General features: G+C 41.5%; 1 non-coding gene across 1 annotated transcript; it reads left to right on the forward strand.

The window, feature by feature from the left end:
• The first annotated feature begins 5,351 nt into the window (after positions 1-5,351).
• On the forward strand, positions 5,352-5,458 carry LOC122237573. The gene has a single exon (XR_006216159.1). It is a non-coding gene; the product is annotated as a U6 spliceosomal RNA (small nuclear RNA).
• The last annotated feature ends 1,762 nt before the right edge of the window (positions 5,459-7,220 follow it).

Genomic DNA, 7,220 nt, shown 5'->3' on the forward strand with positions numbered 1-7,220 from the left:
CGGACCGAGCAAAACCTTAATTTTATTTCTAGTGGGCTCTTTAATCAATGGCATGGATTCAATTTTCAAGCTGCGTTTTCAAAGGCCCATTTTTACCTAAGGCCTGGCTCAAACGCTCAATCAATAATCATTTAAATGTGCAGCTAATCTCCACAAGATAGTGATCTCGCTTTTGAGCCAGCATTTGGGTGATAGGAACAACTGATAGTTGTAATTGGTTTGCAATTTGAAAAATTAATCTTTGCTGAAAGGTTTTTTTTTTTTTAATATTAAGAAGAATTAAATGGACTTTTTTTTTTTTTTCCAGCAGGGCTGAGAGTGTCCTTAATATAAATTTCAGCTATCTTGGGTATCCATCACTCAAACTATTATTTTACATTAATAGGACATTCAGAAAGTACTAAGACAGACTCTTACTATTACAACCTCTGGACACAACCGTGGAGGCCCTTTTCTCGGGGCACTTGACTCAGATTACTGTTAATGGGCATTTCTAATATACATAGTGACATGTGCCATGGGGACAGGGAAGGGGAAGGAGACCCAAAATAGATAAACCATTTAATGATTAATGGTGACCATTTCCTATGGAGAAAATAATTATTTTTTTACCATTTGAATCCTCAAAACTAGCTGCAGAAAATTGAAGTTTTGTGAAGGCTGATATTAAGAGCATGACTTGTCTAATGAATAGAGAAGGGTATGAAATATAGCGGGTGAGGTGATAACATGTGTGGGACGGGCCCAGAGGTGTCAGCACCAAAAACCCTACGGTTGAATTCTTCCTTGCTCCTGATCAGCTCGGAGGTACTCGCTCAAATGCCTCAGGTTCATAATTGAATTTGCCCCGGGTTATCTATCACTGCATCTCCAGGATCCAGAAGCGTCTCGGACACACAGTATGCACTCCGTAAATACCGTCTTTGTTGAAGATGTAAATGAATGAGTAAGGCAAATTAAATTCCCTGTCTGGGCCTCCCTGTTCTTATCATGGCAAGTATTGAGGCGGAGCAGATGACAATGTAGTAATTTAAGAAACGACAGAGAAATCTTGCTGCCGCGTCAGAAACTTATTTCGGTAGGAAGCTGCGACACCAATCCCATCCTAACGCCACTAGGCTTGCAGAGACCACGCTGGGGAAGGATATATGTAGGTGTGCAAGAAAATAAGGAGAAATGTTGTCAAAATACCTTTGTCTAAGTCTCAAAGAATTTTTTTTTTTTTGCCTGGCACATCGTGTCAGCAGATTCTGGTCTAATTGTTCTTCTTTGATCGCCAAGTCCTTCGGCTTCTGTTGATGTCCAGGCAACTCTGATCCCTGAACCTAGTTTGTCCTATCACTTCCGCGATGTTTCAGCCTCCCACTAGCCTGCGATTCCTTATGTTGAGCTCCACGGGTCTCGGAGATGGCTTTCCCTTGATTCGCAGTCACCAAAAGCACAGCTCGACACCAGAGCTACTAAAAAAAAAAAAGAAATTATTTGTGATTTGTGACATTTTTCTGAATAACTTCGTTTCACTATAGAGCTTCAGCAGCTCGAAGACTCTGAATCTATCACTCCCACTTTTCTCTTAGATGGACAACTTCTTATGATGGACAACTTTGCTCCCTTGGTGTTGCGTTTCTAACAGGGTAACACCAGTGCTGACGGTCTGGGTGGGACTAAGGCTCAGGGATAGTATCTAGATTCCAGTCCTCAAGGAAATGGTTTGAGTTGCACGGGGAACGATTTGCTCAGAAGGTTGTTCACAGAACCGTAGGTCTGTATGATATTCTGTATTTAACCAGTTAGCTGTGCTTACGGTTAGTTTACCAAGCACGATGCTAGGTGGTGGGGACGAGAGACAGCAGAGCCTCCCGTCATCAGACTTGCGGCCTTGCGGTATTAAAGCACAGCTGTGATCAGGGCCTCAGGAAGCACACAGGCATCTGACAGAACAAGGTGGAATGTAAGTTGTCAGGGAGGTCAGAGAAGGCTTCCCTGAGATCTGATGAAGAGCAGGTTGTGGATAGCCGAAGACGTCATGGGGTGGGAGGACATCCAGGCAAGGCAACGCGATCAGCAGCGCGAAAGCAACGGACGTATTTGTGGAGAAGATAGCCACGCACATCCACGGACAGAGCAGGGCAGGGGAGGGCCGGGGAGGGCCGGGGACGGGAATAATGATGTATGTAATAGATGGCATTTATCGGTCATATTAGTATTATCTAACTTGAGTCCGCAGCAGTCTCTGATGTAATTATTGTCCTAATTCTAGAGGTCATGAAATTGTTCATGTCCTGTTCATGACAACTGAAATTGTTCATGACAACTGTTCAGTGTCACATGCCTCCATATTGGAGACCCATCTGACCTCTACCTTCAGTGTTGAGCCTTGGATCGGAATGGAGCGAAGGCTTGGAGGGGACATAGTCACACATTCACGTAGAAGGATTCATGTGGAAATGCGCATAGGGAAAAGGGTACCGAGGCAGGAGACAGAGGCGAGGGAAGTGTAGGGTGAGTAAGTCTAAGAAATTTGAGATCAACTTCGTAAATCCTGGGCCTCTGTCCAGCCTCATGTGGGTAGTGCGAGTCCCAGAGGAACCAAGGCAAACCACACAGGTAGCACGGAAACTCAACCTCTTTTTCTTTTTGGTTTTTGTTTTTCCGAATACGCATGCAAGCCTAAGGGGGAGAAATGTTACCTGATTGCAGGGAAATCTAGATCCCTTTCTTTTTTAGAGAAGAAATGAAGGTTCCTAAAATCTTCTAAATTTCATTCTCTCTTGAGTCATCTTGGTCCAAATTTACTATCACTTTTTCATCCATAATGAGATTACCCCCACCAGATTAGATAGCCCTTCTGATTATTACCTGCTACGCTGTTCTTAGCTAAGAGTTGAACAGATTTTGCTTTTGATGTTACTGGACGTGACTATACATACTCACGGAAGTAGGTTGGGATGGAGCTTCTGTATAATCATACTCAGATGTGCTCCCAGTTCTGATGTTTGCTTCTAGGTAAGAAGGTGAGTCATTTCTCACCAGCAAGCACAGCGTCATGGTAGGAATAACAGATTCTAAAAGTAATCGAAACACACCCTCTCAAATAATTTTTACAACAGCATCTCTGGATTAAAATAACAACCACAAGGACAGCAAAGACTTGGCAACTCACCTGTAATTATACCCGGGGCAAAAATGGAATTAAAAGATCGTATTCTCCATCACCAGTGATCAGATCCCTGTTCTTGGCTCTGGGCTCTCCCATTTTCCTTCCCATTGGTGGCTTTTCAAAGATCAAGTAACCCTGACGAGAGGTTTCCAGAGAAAACCCAGCTGCTGCCTCTGGCGATTTGGGGAGTGGTCTTCTCTGAGTGACCCGCTCATAACCAAGCCCAATGTTCTTCTGTATGAACTGGGTACTGCAATTTCCCCCCTATGAGTCATTTAAGATTGAATTCCTAAGATTTAATTTGAAGATTTCCACAAAGACATATCCGGAAAGATGGGAGATTGGAGTGAGAAACTACACTTGCATGATGTAAATTGAGTAGAGACAGCTAAGTCCCTTTAAGCTGTTAGCATTTTCCAAGGCTCAACAAACATCACCTTTCTATAAATAAATACACGCTTCCGTATTTAACATGTTGAAATAGGAAGAAGGTAAGTATAGGCAGGCATTGCCCAAAATATATTCTAAGAAACACTAGCCTGGAGAAACGCCCGGGGAAAAAATCTTCCTGAGCCGTGTGAATTTTAGTAAAACTGTGCTTATTATCCTTCTCGTAGAGACTTAAGGTAAACTTTAGCATAAAGAAGGCTCAATGGATTTCAATACAAAGGATCCTGTTTCAATATCTTAACCCAACATTTTCCCAGTAAATGCTTAAGATAAACAATTTTCAGGGGCGCCTGGGTGGCTCAGTCGGTTGAGTGACCGACTTCGGTGCAGGTCATGATCTCACGGTCTGTGAGTTCGAGCCCCGCGTCGGGCTCTGTGCTGACAGCTCGGAGCCTAGAGCCTGCTTCGGATTCTGTGTCTCCCTCTCTCTCTGCCCCTCCCCCGCTCATGTTCTGTCTCTCTCTCTGTCAAAAATAAATAAACATTAAAAAAAAAGGATAAACAATTTTCATAACAATGGCTAATCCATGGAGCATCTTTTAAATAATGCCTTTGGAAGTGAAAATTATGAGCCATTGTCTTCATATATATATATATATATATATATATATATTCGTGAGTTCAAGCCCCGCATTGAGCTTTGCGCTGACAGTGTGGAGCCTGCTTGGGATTCTCTCTCCCTCTTTCTCTGTCCCTTCCCCACTCATGTTTTCTCTCTCTCTCATCAAATTAAAAAAAAAAAAAAAGATTCTCTCTCTGTCTCCTTCTGCCCTTCTTCCCCACTTGTGCACTCTCTCAAATAAAATAAAATGAAATAAAGTAAGATAAAATAAAATAAAATAAAATAAAATAACATAAAATAACATAAAATAACATAAAATAAAAAATTATGATAATGAATAAATATATGGGCTCCTTTATTGGTGCATTAAATACCTAACAAGTTTTGGTGTTGTCTCTTCTATATTTTTTGAAGACAGAGACAATATTTTAAGATATGCAACATATGAAAATATCTATTATCCAACCTGTGCACAGGGTCACAAGGACTTTCAAATGCCTGTGGCCTGTTGACTATATTCACTTAATGTAAATTTAAGTTGGAGGCTAATGAAGATAGAAAAGAATTATTTTCTATTCAAATGTATAGATCCCTCCTGAAATGAGGGATGTTTAGAAATAGATAAGGTATAGAATAGGAAGGCTTTTCTGCCAATTGTGAGTGTTTTGTCTTCACTGATCTAATTTTTTCTAATTTAAAGAAAAAACCATATATATATGGTATGAATGAGAAAATAACATATTATCTGCCATAATATGTATGTATAGGGGGTATACAGAGAAACATGCAGCTTTCTCTGATTAGGTTATACATTCTAAAGGCGAGTCTCTGTCTCGCACTTTATTCATATGTTTCCCACTGCTGTGTTCTGCAAATCACAGACGTCCAATAAATCCTGCTTTACTTAAAATCCTCCTTAACAGTTTTCCTGATGACTCACTCTAAGAACTATGTATCAAATATTAATCCTTGACATTACTTCTAAATCAAATTGTTTGTACAAGGAAATATACAGACATAAAGGTGAAGATCTATGCACTTAGGGGTCCAATGCACCAATGGAGCATTGGGGACAAACTGCACAGGACAAGGCACACTAGGGAATTCTTTAAATAAATGATGATGCAGGCACATGATGGCACAGGAAACATTATGTAGTCATTAAGATCGTGATAAAGAGTGCTCACTTCGGCAGCACATATACTAAAATTGGAACGATACAGAGAAGATTTGCATGTCCCCTGTGAAAGGATGGCACGCAAATTCATGACGCGTTCCATATTTTTTACGTATGAATGGATAAAGAAGAGGTGGTATATCTATACAATGGAGTATTACCCGGCAATCAAAAAGAATGAAGTCTTGCCATTTGCAGCTACGTGGATGGAACTGGAGGGTATTCTGCTAAGTGAAATTAGTCAGAAAAAGACAAAAATCATATGACTTCACTCATGGGAGGACTTTAAGAGACAAAACAGATGAACCTAAGGGAAGGGAAACAAAAATAATAGAAAACAGGGAAGGGGTCAAAACAGAAGAGACTCATAAATATGGAGAACAAAGTGAGGGTTACTGGAGGGGGTGTGGGAGGGGGGATGGGCTAAATGGGGAAGGGGCACTAAGGAATCTACTCCTGAAATCATTGTTGCACTAGATGCTAACTCATTTGGATGTAAATTTAAAAAAAAAATTAAAATTAAAATTAAAAAACGTTTTTTTTAAAAAGTCAAAAAAAAAGATCATGATAAAAAGTATGGAAAACACGGAGATATATTTACACCATGTTTAACTTAAGAAAGCAGTAATAGAGTGAATACGACCTGAGGCCAAATTTGTGCAGAATTACACACAAATTTAATGTGTAAACAGAGGTAATTTACAATTCATTCTTGAGTGACAGGCAGATTACTCCTGGAGAGGACAACCCAGCGGCCACGCCCTAAGCCACACCCTCATCCTTGGACTTCACCACTGTCATCTTGGACTTCACCACGTTTTAAGATGTCAGTTTACTAAGTCGACCAGTGCTGGGGAACAAAGGTTATCTGCAGAATGTCCAGTCTAGAAGAGGAGTTTGCAGATGAATAAATGTAGGGGGAGGAAAAAAAAACTAAATCAAGAACTTTGTGTCACTCAGAGTGCCTCCAAAATGGATCCCAGCACCACACACTGTTTTTATGTCCTTGGTCTTAGGTGTGAGCGGAAATCGAGAGTCAGATGCTTAACCGACTGAACCCCCCAGGCGCCCCAGCTCTGTTTATTTTTAGAGCGTGGAGTTTCTTCTCAGCTCCTAAAGATATAGGTGGATTGGAAGGGGTCCAAACCACAAGGATAGTGATTACGGAGAGGGAGGGTCCGCCTTGAACTCGAGGTGGGCAGCAGAACCATGGGCTGAGCTTGGCTGAGGTCCAGCTGTTGGGATAGGCTGTGACTTACCTAACGTATCACAAGGGTGGATCCCATGGCGTGAGAAGAGCTAGTTAGCACGAAATAAGAGGGTCGAACCTGAAAGAATAGGAAGAAAGAGGAAAAATATCCCCAAGTGTTCAGAGATGGTGCTGACAGCCTACCATGTTGGAAGTGACCTCACCAAAGACTGAGAAACCCTGAATATGGAAGAACAGAGTTCTGGTGGGAAGACGAAGCCATCAGGATTGTCCTTTGCTTCTAAATGCTAGAACACCCCACCCTTGAGGCCAGATGATGGGTATCTGGGTTTAGTGCTTCGAGAGGACTTGACAAAATGGCTCCAATGGTTCATGCAAGGATTGCAAATGCGAGTTTTATCTACGGGGGATGTGCAAAACCCAGCAGAGTTTTTGCTGGAAACAGGCATCTTGGACCCACAGGCCTGGAGTTTGGATGAGCTCAATGCCGTGCGTGATCTTGACTAAACTGCATCACTTTTCTGATCCCAGGACACAAGCACATTTTCTAAAATGTCTGCCGTATCATCTCAAAAGAACTTTCCAAGTGTAAAATTTTACTTCCCCCTCTTGTAATTTCTGAAAAATAAAAACTGTCACACCCCAAAGTCCCCTTTAGTCA

Source organism: Panthera tigris, chromosome A3 (assembly GCF_018350195.1).
Source record: "Panthera tigris isolate Pti1 chromosome A3, P.tigris_Pti1_mat1.1, whole genome shotgun sequence".
In the NCBI taxonomy this organism is placed as follows: Eukaryota; Metazoa; Chordata; class Mammalia; order Carnivora; family Felidae; genus Panthera; species Panthera tigris.